General features: G+C 63.0%; 1 protein-coding gene across 12 annotated transcripts in view; it reads right to left on the reverse strand.

Moving 5' to 3' along the window:
• Nucleotides 1-16969, reverse strand: part of BCOR (BCL6 corepressor) — a 90202-nt gene that overhangs the window by 46029 nt on the left and 27204 nt on the right. For 8 of the 12 annotated variants that reach the window (XM_045995119.1, XM_045995121.1, XM_045995110.1 and 5 more), the window contains exon 1: nucleotides 4188-4987. The exons of 1 other annotated variant lie outside the window; for it this stretch is intronic. The gene's annotated coding sequence lies outside the window, so the exon portion shown is untranslated. 3 more of the 12 variants (XM_045995111.1, XM_045995114.1, XM_045995112.1) reach the window with 3 other exon arrangements.

Consider the following 16969-nt stretch of genomic DNA (forward strand, 5'->3'; position numbering starts at 1 on the left):
GTATCTCTTGTTCCATGTGGGCATCGGAGCCCGAGTGTCTTGATTTGTCTCAGCACATGTCATCTGGGCCCACATCTTAATCTGAACATTCCTGTCTAGCGCCTACACCTCCCCACTACTTACATTCTTGCTTTGCCAGTAATGTGTGGCCCGTTCCCAGGCTAGACCAACATGGGTTTGCAGTTTAAATATAACTAGAGGATCCCCTGGACCACAAACCCTAAAAGAGGATGGGGAAGGAGGCAGAGGTGTGTTAACTATTTATTTATTTATATATAAGGTAACCCTTATTATATATAAGGTAACCAATTTCGACCTCTAGAAAGAACTAGACTACTGTCTGTAAAGTTGAGTTTAAATTTCTAGACCGGTCCAAGACTGACCCCATGATTGTGCATACAAATGCCCGATCTTGTACACATCCCTACCCAACTCCTGTTTAGAGGTCATCTCCTTGCACATGTCTGATTCGAACTCCCCACAAGTTCATGGTTAAAAGTGTATCTATTTATGCAGACAACTCAAGGACCTCTTTGCTGTCTCCAATGCATACCTGTACCCATTGGCCTGGCATCTCAGCCTCAATTCTTCCGCTACAGCAGTCTTGGTCAGAAGCCCCACCCCACTACGGCTCTGAGCCGACCTTCCCGTTACTAGATCGTCTGCACAAATTCTTTTGGGGAGGTTTACCTCTGCATCTCCCAAACTCAGTTCCTTAAGTGAGGGGTGCCCACTGTGAGTGTTCACGCCTCCCTCCCGCTGAGAAGTCCTGGGTCAGACTAGATCGTCTAGCAGCTGTGTTTGGTTTGTCGAAGAATCGAGTCCAATACACCAGGATATGAGCGTGCAAGCACAGAAGAGAAAGGAAAACCCCAGGCCCAGACTACCGCCCCGCGCCCTCCCTGAGGGGGTACTGCCTCCAGGAATTTCTACCAGGATTTTTGCCCCCCACCCCCCCATCACACTCCCCCACTGCCTTTAAAGGGTTAAGAGAAATCCTCACAGCCTTCCCTCCACCCTGCTCGCTGGGCCCGCAGGCTTGCTCGCTCACTCGCTGCTCACGGGAGTCTGCCGCCGCCTCCGCGGCCCGCCCCCCCTTCCCGTCCTTCAGCCGGGAGGGAGCCTGCATGCCTGTCTAGACCGATCTATCACAGGCACACCAACAACACCCGCGAGAGCGCGGAGACCCTGCCCAGGTCCCCCTGCTCGCACGGTTCCCAGCGGACGGAACCCAGGGAGCGTGACCGCGCCTGCGGGGTCGGGGGTGGGAGCCAACCGGCGCGGGCCGCCCCAGGCGCACCGCGGGTTCTTGCCGGCCCTGGCCCCCGGCGCTCCCGCCAGCCCCGCTGCCGGGGCAGTCAGAGCTCTGCACGCTGGGCAGTCCTATTTTTATCTTGTCTAATCCCAAACTGGGCGGGGAGCACAGGCGTCGTGCTTAGAGAACAAGAGATAGGCGAGGGAGGCGGGGAGGAGCAGCCAGGCAGCGACGCGAGCAGGAGCGAGTTAAAGACACAGTCGAGGCGACCGAGAGCAGGAAGAAAGAGCGGGCTGCGCGGGCCTCGCGGCGCCGCACGCAACGCGCAGCCGGGAGAAGTTACACTCGCCTCTCCGCCGCCCCTCGCTGCCGGTCCCTCCCCACTTCCCAGCCGCGCTCTCCGAAGCCCGGACCGCGGGGCCCCGGCCTGTGTGGGAGGCAGAGGCCCGGCTGGCCCTGCAAAGGGCTGGGGAGAATCGCTAATGAGCTGTGCGGCCCATTGATCCGGAGAACACTTCCTAATTAACTCTCAGTCACCTACTGGTGACAGCGCCTCAAAGGACAGCGCAGGGGCCTTGCGAGCCCCAGCCCCGACTTGCCTGCCGAGCGCCTGGCGCCCAAACCCCGCGCCCTCCCCTCACTACCCCAGGCAATCCCGGCGAGGGGCGGCGGATACCCGCACACTTAAGGCCAGCCTCACGTTAAAGCTGGACGGCATATTAATCACCGCCATCTCCCCCCCCCCCAACCCCCGGTCCCTCCACGCGGTGAAATCGTGCCCAAAATAAACACGAAAACCGACACTGCAAAGCCCAGACCAGATAACAGGTCTGAATAGGAGTGGGAAGGGTCGAGAAACAAGCGTATTCTCCAAGTGCCCACGTAGAGAAGTCTCCGAGGCCGACAATTAAAATGCCTTCCACACAAGCAATTCCGCTGGCAAAACCGAATCCAACACCTCGTAAGGATTGATTTCGGCCCGCGGTGTCCGTTTCCAGTGCCACAGGAAGTGTCAGATGGCTAGAAATACCCAACTCTGTCTGCGTTCGCCACCCACTACCTTTTGGGGTGGGCCATTTCCTCCCTGTTTTCACTTCTAGGCCATTTTTCAGGATTTTTCGACAAGAGGCTATCCCTAGCACCGAATACCACTACCCCTCCTCTCGCCTTCTCTTAAAAAAAAAAAAAAAAGAAGAAAAAAGAAACAGAAAAGAAAAAGAAAAAAAAAACCAGCTAAAACCCTGAGTTGTCTGGTCTAGACACAGAGAGGCTGTGAGAATACCTATTTGAAGCGCGCCGGTTTCTTTTTAAGGTTTGTTTTTAAATACACATAACCCTCCCCCTTCCTTCGCTCTTCAATTCCCCCAACCCCCACCCTTCAGATGCCGGCGGCGCGCGCCCTCGCGCGCAGGCACTCACAGCCTCTAGCTGGAGATCGCGGACTTCTGAAAAAGATTCATTAACAACAAATTAAGCTTTGCCCGGCCTCGGCCTACATGCGGCCAGACTCCGCCGTCTCGGGGACCCGAGGAAGTGCCCACTCGAAAGTGCGAACGGCGGGAAGCCCGCCGGGACCACGCGTGCCTCGAGCCGCCCGACTCCGCACACAGCGCCCCAGGGCTTGCTTGGTAAACAGCAGGCGTACATCGCCGCCGCCCTGAGCCCCCGAGTTGGCGGAGGCTCTGCGGCGCAGCGGCCCGCCTGCTCCGAGCGCGGGCCCCGCGGCGCGGCGGCGCGGCGGCGCGGCGGCGCCTCGCCCTCCCCGCCTCGGCGGAGGATCGCGCCCGGGTGCTCAAGTTCCTCTTCGCCTTCAGCCTCTGCGCCGCACGCCCTCGGAGTGGGACCAACTTCCTCCGGCCGCAGACACGCACACGCCCAAACAGCTTCCCCACCAGACTCCCCGCTGCCCAGTGGAGGGCCCCGGTCTGCCCCCCCCCCCCGCGCTGTCCGCGCCCTCCCTTCCCGCCGCCGCCCCCGCACATTCTATCCCCAACCTCTCCGCCCCCCCCCCCGGGCTCCCAACTTAAAACCTACCCCGCAACGTCGGGGAGGGCGTGGGAGTGGGAGGGAGTCGCGGATTATAATTTCACAAGAACATTTTAAAAACAGAGCGTCTGACCTGGCGGGCGGGCGGGACGAGTCGGAACCCCTCGCTCGGCTCGATTTCCTAGTAGTTTCTTCCCCCCCCCTTTTTTTTAATCCACGTGATTCGCGCCTTGGGGCAAGCCAAGAAAAAACCCGGGACTCCCCTCCCGAGCTGCGCGGCAGCGGCCGTGGCAGCAGGTCGAGCTCGGCTCGGCCCGGGGCGCCCGCCACACACCCTCGCGCACGCACACGCCGTCGTTCCACTAGGAGGAACGACCGGCCCCTGGAGAGGCGAGACCAGGCGGCGACGGCTGGGGGTTTTTACAGTTCTTTCCCGAGTCGAAAAAGAAAGCAGACGGGAACCCGCCGCCCTCCCCTTCCTGCTCGCGAGCTAACGCCGAACCGAGCTTCCCAGCTTCCAGCCTAGCCGCCCCCCCCCCCCCCGCGCCCGACTTGCGGCGCTCAGCGGCGACCGCGCTCTCGCGCACACAGACACACACGGGCTGCAAACTTCCACTCCGCGAACTCCCTGCTCTCCTCCCAGCCCCCGGGGAGGCAGCAGGCCCCCTCGCCGTGCCCCTCCCTCCCCGGGGCCCACGCGAGGCCGCTTAGGGTGGCTGCATTTTTAATAACTTACAGCTAGGAGATAAAACGAAAGCGAGCCAAGCAGCCGAAGGGAAGCGCGAGACGATAGCTTCGAGCTCCACGGGGTACGCGAGAGAATCGGAGGAGCGACCCGCTGCGGGCGGGGGCCCCGAGGAGGGGACCGACTGCAGCTCGCGGCGCGCCCGCCCGCCCGCCGCCCGCGCTGCCTGCCTCCCCGGGTAAAGGTGTTCCCAGCACTGACCTGAAATCCCCGGCCGGGGAGTAGGCAGGGAGTCTGCGATCCGGCGCTTTGAAGTTTTCCTCCACCCCCCCCTCCACCCTCCTCCGCGAGCAGAGTCGAGGCGGCGAGGAGCGAGGGGCGGATGGCTGGGTGGGGAGAGGTGTGCGGGGTTGAAGGAAAGTAGGGTGGCGACGTTAGCTAGCGGAGAAGGAGCCGGGCCGGGGAAGCGCGGCAAGCAGCAAAGTTTGCCGTCCCCGGCTGCCCGCAGCCCGCTCGCGGCGCCGCGCTCCGCGCTCGCTCCTCTCCCTCGCCGTCTGCTGCCAGCCGGCTGCCCTCGGGGTCGGCCCCGCCGAGGGGTGGGCTCTGGGCCGGGTGGGGGCGGGGCGGGGCGGGGCGGGCTCAAAGCCTCCGGGCAGGTGGCGACGGCCCTGCGCGATCCTCCGGGCTCCCGGGGCTGGGCCGGGCTCGACCGGGCTCAGCAGCTCCCGCGCCGCCGCTGCTGCCGCCCGCGCTCGGGCAGGAGCCCCAGCGCCATGTTGACGGATCGCCGCGAGCGCCCGCTCGGGCTGGGTGTATGTGAGTGTGCGAGTGCGTGTGTGTGTGTGTGTGTGTGTGTGTGTGTGTGTGTGTGTGTGTGTGAGTGTGTTGGCCAAGTCGTCCCTGCGCGGCGACAGCGCGGCTTGGGCTCCCCGCCCGGCGGCTCGCGGGCTCCCCCTCCGCCGCCGCCGCCCGCCTCGCTCCCGCTCTCGGTCGCGGTCTGGGCTCCGGCGCGTCTCCCCCGCAGCCGCCGAGCTCGGCCCGCGTTCAGCGAGGAGCGTAGCTCTGCCTCACCTTGCCGCTGGGAGCCCGGGCTCCGTCTGCCGCCGCACGCCGCGATCCCAACGCGTCCCCCTCCTCGGTTCCCTCCTCTTCCTCCTCCCCCTCCCTCCGCCCGCCCTCCCTCCCTCCCTCCCTCCCAGCAGCCGCCTCCCCTCCCCCCGCAGGCGCAGCGCTCGGGCGACAGCCGCCCGCCCGCCGCCGCCGCCTCCAGCTCTCGCAAGTTTGAGCTCCCCCAGCCTCCGCTCACCCTCCGCTGCGGCGCCTCGGCGGTGGGGTTGCGGAGGGGTGATTCCCCAGGAAAGGTTTGCCCGAGTTTCCCCAGCCGTCATCGATTCCCGGCCGGGCGCGTTTCGCCTCTCTGGGTCCGGAGCCCGGACCACTTGGGTGGCTCCCCACCTCGCCCCTTGCCCTCCCCTCCCCCGCTCGGACCGAGTTGGCTGCGCACACCCAGCCCGGGCGCGCGTCCTGGGCGAGCCGGAGACCGGCTCGGGCGGCGGTGGCGACGGCGGCCCGCTGATCCCGAGCGGAGGGGATGGGGGGCGGCGGGGGCGGCTCTCCCCGCCGCGCGCCGAGACTCCCCTCGCTACCCAGAAGGCCAGTGGAGGACCGCAATTACCATAAAGCGCCTCGCACTCCGCGCAGCCAAAGCTGTCAAACCCCAGCGGCAGCCGCCGCTGCCTCCTCTCGCCACCAGCGCTGCGCTCTCCCGCTCGCGCGTCCCCTCCGAGACCCGGCAGAGGCCGGCGAGTGCGCGTTGGAGCCCACCCTCGCCCTGGGTCGCTCCTTCCTGCGGGAGGAGCCTTGGCCCATTCTGGTGTCCAGAGCTACCTGGAAACACCGCGCCGGGCCCCGGTGGCCGTTTCGCCCGAACTCCGCACCCGAGTTCCCCGGACGTTTCAATTGTGTGGGAATTGTTTGAAGAGGCGGGGGTGGGGGCGTGCGGTGGGGAAGGCAGTCCGTGGGGCACAAGGAAGCGGGGGTGGGGGCGGCAGGGGAGCGGAGATCCGCCAGAATTTCTCCCCCGTTCACGGATATTTTCGTAGTCTGCACCTCTGATGGTTGGATTCTCCGTCCTGGCCCCTCACCCCGGCCTCGGGAGATTATCTCCCGCGTTTTATTTTCCTTGGCAGGGAGCAACTTTTGGCTTACACCGTTCGCCCCATAAATTTCCACTCGGTAATGTCGTGCTGATCGTTGCTCCGCGGCGGCGTACAGCCTGCGCCCGCAGCAGTTCAATTCAATTGACACGTATTGAGCTTCTCCAGCGCACCCGGCGCGGCGCTGGCCGCGGGGGGAGGGCGGGGACCGGCGGGCGGGAGGGGGAGGCGGGGAGGCTGAGAGGCTGAGAGGCGAGGTTCCGGCCTCCCCGGAGCGCAGAGCCTCTAGGGCGAGCCGTGCAGCCCCAGTTCGTGAAGCTGGCGGGAAGGGGTGGGAGTGGGGGAGGGGTGTTCCGGCCTAGCCGCACCCAGACCCGCGGCCCGGACCTCACCGCAAAAGGTGATCCTACTGGGTTCTTCGCTAGAGTCTTTTTATGCTGAGGGTGGGGGAAATCTCTTTCTGCCTAAGGACAAGATGGTGCAGGCTCGATGAGAACATCAATCCGAAATGGAGGTAGCTTGTAAATCCACACGGAAAGTTTTAAAATATCCTGGAGTGTCTCCATGCCAAAAATAATCAAAAGCATCTCAAGTTGATTACGAAGTCAAGGTCAAGGCCAAAATCAGCTCTAGCTAGCAGAGCCCTTTCAAAAATTAGAGTTAATACTGACTGCGGGATTGGTGTTAGGTGCGATGTTATTTATTCTGTTTTAGTTCTCAGTACATAGTTATAAAAAGAGCCCCTTTCAAAGCAGAAGTGAAACATCTCTACCGTTTGAAACCCGAAACTTCGGGCCGAATTAAATCTTCATGCTCCAGAGCTGCTTATAACAACTGATGTAAAAGACAGGCGGGCAAGTGCCCCCTGAGAAAAGTGCCCAGCCCTGCTGGGCCGCCACCACTTCCAGGACCCGCGCCTGCATAATGGCATGCACGCCTTTTTCTTCCCGGTCTTTCTGGAGGTGGATGTCTCTGAAAGCTAACCCACACATTTTTTTAATCTCCGGTAACAAGCAGAAAGACACCTGGACTATTATGCTGTAAAGCTATTTTTTATAAAGACATTTTAGGGCCAGACATTAAAAGTTATTAGACTGAACGCATGCAAGTTACAGACACAGCTGGAGAAAAGGCCTCTGGTTGTGTGGTGTAGCAACATTTCTTTTTGAAGCGACTCCTTTTATTCAAAACAAGTCTAAAATAACTGGGAAGGCTGAAGTTGGGTATTTGTGGGGAAAGTCTCTGAACGCGGTTCCAGGCGAGGAGGCCGCCGTGCCACTGTGGACTGCTCAGGAGAGCTGGCCTGGGTGAGTGTGGAACCGTGCCAGGCTCTTCCGGCTCGGTTAGGCCGCCGCAGAGACCCTGGCACCATGCCCGGCCACCTTCTCTCCCCTTCCCATGCCTCCCCAACTCCCCCCCCCCGCCCCCCAGGCACAGGCTTTTCCCGGAGTTGCATGTAACCGTCCAGAACTTTTGGAAAATCCAGGAACTAAGCGAGACGCGGAGCCTGCAGCCTCTCAGAACCCTGTGGCCTCCTGGGGCTGCTGACAAAGGGGCCTGTTTGTCTAACTTTAAAAGTCCGAGTTAAAATGAATGGGGGGGTGCGGTGCTGTAAATTTGAGGGGGCCGCGAGGAGGGCTGACTGTGGGAGAAATTTGATGCTGGAGACAAACAGGCCAGTAAATTCGCCTTTGACGTAATTTGCAGTGTTCACCACCCGCAAACCCCCCCCCCCGACTTTTTTTTTAAGGAGCAGAGCCTCCCTGGTATCCCCGTGCGGGCTGGTGGGATTAAAGGGTTTTGCTTCCATCTCTGAGGGATACATTTTCCAACTCTGTGGGATTTTAAAAATATCTTATTAAGGGAGTCCTAAGAGGCACGAGTCTGGGGGGGGGGAGGTGGTTCGTGACTCACTGGGAATTAAAATGTGAGATTTTCCGGAGGTGCTCTAAGGCAGGGAAGGGTTGGGAGTTTACACCTATTGGCCTGGGTAGTTGGAATTGTTCCAGGGAGGAGGAGACGAAAGCTCACACAGGGCAGTTCCATCCTGCGTCCCCCATTCAGGAAGGGACTCCTGGAGCTGGGGACACCTCAGAGCATGCAGAGTGTCATGCAGCCGTGGCCTTCCAGGGCTCCCTCCTCCCCTGCCCTCCCAGGAGTCCCCTGGGAGCTGACCTGGGGGTCAGGCCGCTATACCCAGCGCTCAGCAACGGGAGGATTTCAATGAAAGCAGAGGAGGAGGCGGAGAGAGGCCGTGAGTGAGTGCAAGGGAGGGGAGGCAGCATGGGCTGTGGAGAAAGAAAGAAATGGGCTCCGAAAGGAGAGGCACGGGGCTAACCCTCTCCCACCTGCCTCTTGCCCCCTTGAAAAGTCTCTCCTGGTTAGAACATATGGTTCGACCTTGGGCTCGCAGGCACTCTTCTGGTGCAGATTCTGCCCCACCTCTGCAACTAGGCAAGCAGGTCGGTGCCTCAGGGAGCAGGCCTGGAGCCTGGCCACACTTTTTGACCCAGGCTGATTGTGCAAGACCTGCCAGGACCCCTTCAACACCATCAACCACTGCCCAAGTCTGGGGGAAAAGCCACACATCCCGTGGTGAGGTCCTTACCTGGTATTTGGGGGACACTGGTGTTCCAGCATTGTGGGTGCGGTTCATTTGTAACCTATGCATAGGATCTAAAGCATAAGGCTCTGTAGGCCCCCGGTAATGCTCTTCAGAGACTGTTCTCACATTTATGCTGATGATTATTGTGATAGGTGGGATCTGGGTGATCACAGATAATGTATTTTCACTTCAAATGGTATGAGGCAGCCTCTTAACGGTAACTATTTTCAACAACACATACTAACAGTCTTCATTGATTCTTTGTGAAAGAACTCTGGCTTACCTAGGGGCCTGGGAAGATTCACTAGCCCACCCCCTCCAAGCACAGGGCATCCTTGTTCTGGGGAGTTCAGTCATCTGGAAACATCTAAAGGTAGCTGCTTTCCGTGCAGAAGTCTCCTAGACTTAGGGGTCCCCAGGTTGAAGATGGCTATTCTTTCTGCCTAACCTTTGAGGGGTCATTGGGCGTTTCAGGGTCCAAGAGGCAGGCCCAGCATGATAGCACCAACTAACCACCTCTTACAATTTCTGGTCTGGGCTTTATTAGTGGCAGGCTCTGGGCTCCTCCAACCCAGGCTCCCCTGAGTGAGCTGCCCTTTGGTTTACACTGAGGGGCTCGCTGAGTTGATGGGTGTCAGAGTAATGAGCAGAAATACTGGGAGGCTTCAATGAGGCCTTGTCTTGAGCTCCACCTGGACCTGGCTTAAGAGCCCTCAAAGCCATGGCGCGGGGCGGATGCTCCCGCAGATAAACCCGGACGCCGTGACCCGCCCCAGCTGCTTACTTAGCAAGTGGGCCTCCCGCTCCTATTTGACCCGGCCGGGTGGGGGGGGGGGCAGTGATTGGGAACAGCGAGGTAAGGGGGCGGAGAACCATCAACTCCTTGGTTGCGGACCCAGCAGGCTGGCTTTCCTCCCCAGCCATTTTGTATCCAGCTTCCCTCCTCCACTCCCAGGGGAGTCCTGCGGAAATGCATCCCCGGGAGCCCCAGTCCCTTCGCGGGCATCACCTGGGGACTGGAGGGATCTGGAAGGCTCCACCAGCCTCTCCCTCAGGGCAGAAAGGGAATAGGGCCCCGCTTAGGGAAGTGCAGCGCTGATCTGTCTCTAGAAACCTGTAAGGCCCCCGCAAAGTCAGGCACGGAGGTGAGTGGCCCCGGGTGGTGGCTTCGGGGAAGGTCAGCCGGGAGCAAAGCTTGGGGCCAGCACCAGGAGGGGATTCCACGCGGCCTGATCCACAGCACTTTTTACCTGCTCCCATTCCCCCGCCGGCCCACTCAGCTCTGCCTTCACCCCTAGGGGCCCCCTCCCCATCCCCTGAGCCCAGTGCCTTAGCAGCCGCGCAGCCCCTGGCCATGAGCGTGGGGGGAGGGGGGCACAGGGTGGTTTGTGTTTCGAGGCCTGACAGAACCTTCTGTGTGCGGCGGAGGGAGGAGGCTAATGCATAATGCACAGCGCCTGGAAGCCCGGCCATTAGCGGCCTGTCGGTGACACAGACAAACGACTGAGAGAGAGGGAGGGGATCCAGCTCGCTCTGGAGTTTAAATATACCAGCGTGGAGGGGAAACGCCATGATTTAAAAGTGTGTGTTTGCAGACACTCGCATATATTTTAATGATTTCCAGCAGGCCATGCGTCCCAGTCTTGCATCCCCCTCCCCAAAAGGGGGGTGTGTGGGGGGAGGAGGAATGAAGGCAGAGTGAGAGGCCTCAACCTGAGACCCACCGCCAGCTTTTGAGACAAGGGAAGGAGAGGCTGGTAAACGGAGCACCAAGAAAGCAGGGCCTAGGGAAAGCCACACCACCCAAGGCCATCCCCAGAATTTTTTTTTTTTTTCATCTGGCCATCAAAGCCTTCCATGCTGGACTGGACCCTCTAGTTGTACTAGAAAGGCCTGGAAGAAAGAATAAAATCCTGCCACCCTTGTTCTCCCCCCTCCTCCGCCCCAGGCGCCCACATTTTGAATCTTGCTTTTCCACTGACAATCCCGAGACCTTCTTCCTCCCCATTTAACACACCAGTGTTTTTTAGCAATTAAGGCGAGAAGGGGGTGGGGATAAAGATAAGCCAATTTTTTTTCCGCCATGCAAGTGTGAAAGATAAGATAACGCTAAGCTGGGGCAAAGCAGCCGCTTACAACCTCCCCTCAGCGATTTTGATCGGTCACTTCTTATCTCGAAAAAATGCTTTCGAAAACTGCATCAAAAAAAAAGAAAGAAAGAGAGAGGGAGAGAAAGAAAGAGGCTGAAGGAAAGCATTTTCATTTGGAAGTGACATTTAAAACCCACCTCCTCTACACCAGCAAACCCTTCCCCGTCTGCGGGGCTCCTCAGGAAAAGTCGCACCTCGACTGCAGGGTTTCAGGCTTTCTCGTGGAGGGGTAGGCAGGATTACTAGTGTAATTAGTCTGAATAAAACCAGGGATACGTGATGAGGGTTTATCCTGCGTCCGACCTCAAGCTCGCAGCCCGGCTCTCTGCTCTTAGTTACTGACCAGTGTTGTGTTTCTCCGTCGCGCTCGCGTGTTGAAACTAAACAGGTAGTATATTTGGGAGGCTCATAGACCTATGTCGACACGAAGTGGTTGTTAATGCGCAATGATAAGACACTCTGCTGGGTTTTGCAGTCCCCCATCAAGGAAGGAAAAGGTTATCATATCATATCATATCATATCATATCATATCATACTAGAACCCGAGAACTCTCAGCCGAACCGGACTCTCGGGGAGTTTCGTAAAATCCTCCCCACCCCCCACCCCCGCACAAATATTTCACGAAGGGGTTTCCGGAAGACTTTGTATTTGTTTAGGGAGGTTTCGGTATTGAACTCCAGGCTTTCAGGGCAGCCTGTAAACTCCCCCCAGCCCAGGCGCTGGGTCCAGATCGCAAACATCAAGGCGGGCGCCCCCGGTCGAGTGGCTGAGCCACGGTGCTCATCTCGGGCTCAGAGCTCCTAGGCTCCCACCACCTCTCCCTCCATCCCGGGCTCGCGCCTCGGCGCCGGACAGCACACCGAGTCTGCCCCCTCCGGGCCAGGCTGTACGACCTACAGCCCGGGGCCAGCCGCGGCCGGATTGTCCCCCGGGGAGCCGAAACCGCCGAGCGGGGAAACCCCTCCTCTCGCCCTTCCCCGAAAAGCCTGGCCGCGGCGTAGGCGCCGAGCGAGCGGGCATCCGCTGACAGCCGGGCCTCACGTAAGGCCTACACGCGTCCCATTAGTCAGCCTGAGTTCCCCTCGGGCGAGCCGTCTGGCGCGGCCCCAAGGCCGGGTGCGAGCGGGGAGGGGTGCGGGGCCGCAGCGAGCGGGGAGCGGGGCGGGGGCGCGGGCTCTGCGGGACCCGGTCGGGCTCGGTTCCGCGTTCCTGGGCCGGCGGGTAAGCTGAGCCGCCGGGGCAGGCCGCTCCCTGGCTGACGCCGAGGCGCCGAGCTGCGCTTCACGTGCCCGCCATATCAGCGGCGGCGGCGGCGAGGAGAGGGGGCAGGGAGGCGCGCCGCAGCTCCCGCGGGGTCTCCGGCCCCCGCCTACTCCTCGGCGCTGGGGGGCTGGGCCGGGACCACCCCGCAGCCCCCGTCCCCGCTCCAGCGGAGAGCGGCGCTGCGGGACGCCGAGAAGCTCCTAGGGCGCTGCTCCGAAAGCTGTGCGGAGGCAGCAGCCAGGGGAGGGTGCTCCTCGCGGCCGCCCCGGGAACTTCCCAGCCGCCCCGCCGCCGCCGCAGTCACCGGGACCGGAAGCCCTCGCGCCGTCCCGAGCGGCCTCTGCTGGCCCCCAGGGTTGTTCCAGACGAGGGCTGGCCGCGCGTCACCCTCATCCCTCCTGGCCCCGGGCGGCAGCTCTCGCCCCGGGACATCCCCAATTAAGCCCGGAGGACCCTTCTCGCGGTCCAGGGAGACCTCCTTCGGTGACCGCCATAAGAGCCCCCCCCACCTGCCCCGCCCCCAATCCCAGCCCCGCAGCTGGGACGGGAGGAGCTCGGAGCCGCCACTCCGGCCGGGCAGGAACACCTGCTCCCGGGGCCCTGCAGCTGGGCGCGTGGTGCCGAGAGAGGCTGCCTACTGTTGTGTGCAGAGATCGCGGAGGAGAGAGCACGGGGCTCCGAAGGTCTGGGCCAGGCGCAGCCGCGTCTCGGCCGCCCCCACCTCCCACCCCTTCTATGCGATCACGCTCGAAGCCTGGGGGCTCGGGTCTCCGGGGCATCGAAGGGCCGCCACCCCTGGGATCCGACTTCTGTCCTTAAGAGGTCGTTCGCAAGACAGATGGGGCAAAACCTGTTTTGGGAGCCTTCCCGGTGTCCGCCCCCGCTCTCCAAACCAGACACACTCATCTCCCCTCGGCCCCGACTCTAGCCTCCGGCGGGGGACGAGAGTAGGTCATGGCGGCACCCGCACCTCCTCCCCCTCCCCCGAAGGGGCTGGTATAGGGTTCGGACTTCGCCACTCAGCGTGGGGAGGGCGGATAGACCCTCCGCATCTTCTCCGTGCCCGGAGAAGATCGGGCGGCCGAGATGACCTGCGCTGCTTGCCCTGCCTCACCCCCCCTCCCCCGTTCCGCCCTCCCTGGCGCTCCTGGCCCAGGGCCCGGCCGGGGAAGGCGTTGTTTTGCCAGCGGGGGCCGAGCGAGTGCGCAGAGAAAAGCCTCCTTGCTCTAATGAGAGTGCACACAGCGCTGCAGCGAGGAGGATGATTACCCGGCGGGCGGGGGGGCGCAGGCCCGGGCCGCGGGCGGCGTGTGCGGCGGCCCCGCGGGCCCGGAGTCCCCGCCTGTCTGGCTGCTAATCGCACGCTTTCTGCTGTTACGGAGGCAGGCGGGAGCCGGCGGCCGAGTCCAGCGCCGGCGACTCGGCGGGTGACACGGAAACATGGCGCGGCGCCCCTCCCCCGCCCGCCCTCCCCGCGCTCCCGCCTCCCGCCTCGCACTTCCTCCCGCCCGCGCGGCTTTTGCAGTTCTAATGCTCTGCTGTCGGCCCGACACCATTACGCTAGCAGCCGCTTCTCGGCGGCCCCGCGCGTCTCTTTCCCCTTTGTTTTCCGGGTCTATAGAAAACGTTTGCTTTTGTCCCGAGCTCTCGTTAAACCAAACTTGTGGTGGCAACGGAAGGCGGTGCGGGCGGGGAGGGGCCCGGGGATTTTGGCAGAAGCCGACCAGAGCGTGGTGGAAACTTCTCTCGCTGGGTTCCCCGCCACCCCGCCTTTCCCTCCCTCCCCCCTCCCCTCACAGACACAGGCCAGCCGGTCTGCCGACGCTTCCCCCTTCTCCCCTGAGAGGCCTCGGCGCTCCAGGAAGGAGGTCTGGGCCAGACGGTGACAGGGGTGAAGAGCCTAGGGTGCGTGTCTGAGAGCCCCGAGTTTTGGGGCACTCGGTAGCCTGGATCCTTGCAGCCCTGATGGGCCTCTCCCTCCCTTTGGTCATTCGGGGCTTTGTATCAGCCGGCGGAGAGGAAGGGGAGGGAAGAGAAGAAAGTGGTTTGTGTGTGTGGCGTTTCTATTAAGGGTTTGTTGGAATCTCTCACCCCCAACAGTACAGCCTCCTTTATAGGATCTAGGGCGAGAAGGAGGGGGAACGGGGGCTCCACAGGGCAAAGGGTCAGAAACCTAGGCCTGGGAGCTGGAACGTACTCTACTGGCCAACTCAGCTACACGGCCCGCACGAAGGGTGGGACGACCCTGCAGAGTCGTGGACAGGAGGGCCAGATCCCTGGATCCAGGAAATGCGAGACCTCCCTCCCCTGGGCAAGAGAGCAGGTCCCGTCCCCCCTCCCCCCAGCGCGCTCCCCAGCCCTGCGCGCACGCCTTGGCTCTCCGCACCGGATCTGCTCAGGCGGCAGTTTTTTAAGCCTGCAATTAAGCGAGGCGTCGCCGTGTCCTCTGCTAGTGTCGATCCTGTCAGTCGCACATGGCCTTGGTGCTCCGGTCCGAGGCCCCGCGATTAGTCACAGGCTCGCTTCGCTCCTTCCCTAATCCGCCTCTGCAGGCAGCCTGGGGACGCGGCCGACTTGGCGGCGCTGGCAGGGAGCCACCGCGCGCGGGGCGGGCCGCCTGGCCAGTACCAGCCCCCTGCGCCCGAGCGGGCGCGGGCCCCAGGGTGCGGTCTTGGGACTCCCTCCCCCTCCACAGCCCCCAGGCTGGGGCGGCGGCGCCCCTCCTCCTCTCGCCCCACTCCGGGGCCTGCGAGATCTATTTGTGTGGTGTCATTTGCATAAAAATAGGACAAGTGTTTCAGTGCGTTCGAACGCGGGAGGCGAAATCCTTATTGATGTGTCTGTGTGGAGCCCTCGGTTGTCGGAGCGGTTTGATTTAGGGTGTTTGTGTTGCTTTCTGCGAGAAATGAGAGGAAATCCTGCGCAACGCCTTCCGCGGCCGAGGCCCCCCAGAGCATCATCCCCCCAATGCGCGGCCCATAAAGGTCTACCGCCTGGACCCCAGCGCGCCGAGTCCACAGCGAGCAGGTTGAGGGCCAGGCGGGCGGCCCATTATGACTCATAAAACCGGGCGGCCTAATCACCAGCTGCCAACCCGTTTACGTGTGGCGCTTCCCAATGCTCCCTTCGCCTGGCCCGGGCCTCCAGCGGGCTCGCCCGGGACAAGGAGAGAGCCGCTCAGTAGAGGCTAATCAAGTGGCCGCTCTTCTCGTCGGCAACGCGGCTTCCCATCCCCGGCGACCCCCGCTCTCCCGGCCTCTGCGCCCTCGCCAGCAACTCCTCAGCTTGGACAAATAGCTGGGAGGGCGCCGGCCGCGCGGAGCCAGTAAATCAATCATTAACTCCCCGGCGAGGCCTGGCCAGCGGAGGGAGGGAGCAGCGGCCAGAGCCGAGGGCGCGGGGCGAGCGCAAGGTTCCCCGCCCGGGGCTGGGAGCGTCCACGCGCAAGCCGCCAGGGTGCGTGGAGGCGGGTCGTCCCCCCCCCCCCCCCGCCTGCCGGGACTCTCACGCCCGCACCTTGCCTCGCCGGGCAGGTCGGGTTACTGTGCGGCCCCGGGGCGGGCTTGAACATTAACGAGGCGCCCGGGGCCTCGCGGCCTGCTCTCCCCAGGAGAGCCTGCCCGCGCTTGGGCAAGCTCCTCAGCTTCTGTTGGGCTCCTCCATACTCGGGCTTGCCAAATCAAACTGATCGCTCCCGTGCCGACCAGCCTCCCCGCGGCGCCCTCCCCACGGAGCCCACCGTGGGGCGGCGCGCAGGGGGTTAAAAGCTCGGATTCGCCCTGGCTCCTCGGCGGCACTGAGGAAACGCTGATCAAAGTGCTTACGGGGAAGGAAACACACGCACACTTGGGCTTGGGTCGAAGAAGGCCGACTGGAGAGACGGCTGGGGGCCGCCTGCCTCGACCCGCTTCCCACACTCTCGGGAACGCAGTGGCTGCGGCGGCGGCGGCGGCGGCGCTGGCCCGCGCGATCCTCCTGGCGGAGCTCGGCGCGGCGGGGCCGCGTGGACAGCGGGGGGGGGGGGGGACTAGGGGGCGGGAGGCGAGCCCGGGCTGCGCGCCAAGAGGCCCGGAGCCGCAGATTAGTCACCGCTCGGCTCGGCACTCACGGCTGCGCCCGGGAAGCGGGAGGGCAGGCGGCGGCCCCGCTCTGCCGGGCTCCCGGGGCCTCGGCGCCGCAGCGAAGGTGCCCCTGCCCCCACCGCCCGCGCGCGCCCGGGAAGGACTCGGGGGCCAACGCTGCCGAGATCCACTTGTCAGTTCAAGGGCAGGACAGAAACTCTGCAAGCGGAGTCTTGCGAACAGGAAATTTCTCATTGACAAGGTGCTGCCCCTCCCCCACGCCCGGCTTCAAAACAAAACAAAAACCCGGCGCGAGCGACCGACTAGGCCTGCACCCCTCTGCCGCCTCGGCGACCCCCGCTTCTCGGCCCCGGCCGGGGAAGCGGAGAGCTCGCCGAGCCCCGGGCCCCGAGCACAGGCGGCGACTAACGAAGAGGCCCAGCGGGCGGCTTCGGCTCGGGGCCCGCCGAGGGCGCCCAGCTGCCACTCTCCGGGGCCCGGGCAGGGTGGGGCGGGGGCGCTGAGCCCGGAAGACTCCGCACCTTCTCGGGTTCTGAACCCGGCGGAGTGGTTCCGCGGGGCTGGGGACCGCCGGGGCAGCGGCTCCCCTAGGGCGTGGGGGGCGGGGAGGCGGCGCCGCCGACAGAGCGAATCCCGCGCGGCGGGGACCCGGGAGGGCCGCGAGCTTGGCCTGGCAAAGTTCCTGCTCAAACTCCATGTTTAGAAACTCCAGCGGCTTTGCGGGAGGAGGGGGAGAGCCAGAATGCGCGGAGCGTGCGGGGGCGGCCGGCACCCGCCTTTCTCTC

This window comes from Meles meles, chromosome X (assembly GCF_922984935.1).
Source record: "Meles meles chromosome X, mMelMel3.1 paternal haplotype, whole genome shotgun sequence".
Classification (NCBI taxonomy): domain Eukaryota; kingdom Metazoa; phylum Chordata; class Mammalia; order Carnivora; family Mustelidae; genus Meles; species Meles meles.